Genomic DNA, 1,614 nt, shown 5'->3' on the forward strand with positions numbered 1-1,614 from the left:
GTTGTATGTGACCATTGTTTAGTGGGGAAAAAAAATACAGCTTATCTTTATTTAATAGCCATCTCCTTAAAATATTGTTCACAGATGTTTTCCTTTAGCACGATGTTACTAAGTTAATTGAAAAACATTTTGCATTCAATATTCTACTAATTTCTAATTAATTGTATAAATGCATGGTTAAAGTGGTCATTTAAAAGGCCAGCCAGAGCCACAAGAGCAATTTCTCCGTTTTTTCATTCTGTGAACAAAAGAGGATCGGTTGAATTTTACACCATTTTAAACCCTTCAATATTTTCAGGCCATTTCTTGTCAAGCTCCACTATATTTTTTGTAAGGTAAGGTCTGGTTCGTGCCCTACCTTGTCTTCCTCCCAGTATGCTCCCCATATGCCTGTGCACTGAGGATATCCATGAAGAAATGGATTGTGCCTGGGCTTGCAGGCACAAGATGTTGCTGTTTGGCTGTACATGTTTCTCTGATTTCAAGCTCCTTATAGCCCTAGATAGATTCCAGGGCTACTTCTGTAAATTAGAGTGGGAGTGTTAACCCTGAATCATCTCGAACCACAGCGAACACTTTGCTGCCTTCCTGAATGCAGTCTGCTCTAATGTTGCTTACTCAAATGTGAAATGGTAGCAGTAATTTGCTTACAGAGATTCCTTCTGGTGTCTGGAGTTAGCACTTGCTTATCAGAAACACAATCAAAGCTACCTAGCACATGACCACGGAGGAAATTCATTAATCCATTGTTGCCATGGACTCTAACTTTCTTAAGATGTCTCTATTACCATCCTAGCCTCCACCCTCACTGTTTTTTTCTCCACCTGCTGTGTTCATAGTAGAATCTCGTCCAATTTCATGATTCATCCACTACATCAATGTAGAAGAATTCATTTAAAATGCTGTTTTTTCCTTCCCAGTTGCTTCACTTTGTTTCTGGGACAGCTCCTTGCACAGATCTTAGGAGTACTTCAGACTTAGTATTTTCTGAAAATTCTGTGTTTTCTTTCTTCCCACACGCACGCAGGGCTTCCTTCCTGCATTTTTTTAATCCACAGTTACTCATGTCCCCAAAGCTCAAATAAGGGTCTCTGCTGCATTTATTGCCTCATTAAGATTTTACTCTAACTGTAACAGTATTTATCTTTTGTGTTTCTTGTGTTTTGTTTGATTTTTGATTGTTGTCTTAAAGATTCTTTCCTATCAGTTTATCTGAAATATCAGTGCTGCTGAAGTCATCCTTATTTTCTGGTACAGTAGAAACAGCATTCCTGTCTTTGAATTATCTCTGTATGCAATCAAGTCTCTTAAAATCAATAGGATTCTTCTCACAGATATAAGAATCAGTGACTATGAAATCCTCTCCTCTTTGGGCTCACCTTCAGTTTCCTGGGTGATGCTTGTTCTTCCACGCAGCTACTTACTCTCCCTGCTTTGTATAGTATTTTGCCATCTAGTTCTTTTCAAAGTTGCCTTTTTCTCTTCAAAAAAGCCCTCAAAATCTTCAAATACTCAAACTCTTCTTCCCATACACAAACTGTTTGCCCACTTACGATTTTTGTCTTCCTTGTATGTTTCAGCTGTCCTTGGAAAGTCAGTATTATCAGCAAGGAA

Source organism: Meleagris gallopavo, chromosome 5 (assembly GCF_000146605.3).
Source record: "Meleagris gallopavo isolate NT-WF06-2002-E0010 breed Aviagen turkey brand Nicholas breeding stock chromosome 5, Turkey_5.1, whole genome shotgun sequence".
In the NCBI taxonomy this organism is placed as follows: domain Eukaryota; kingdom Metazoa; phylum Chordata; class Aves; order Galliformes; family Phasianidae; genus Meleagris; species Meleagris gallopavo.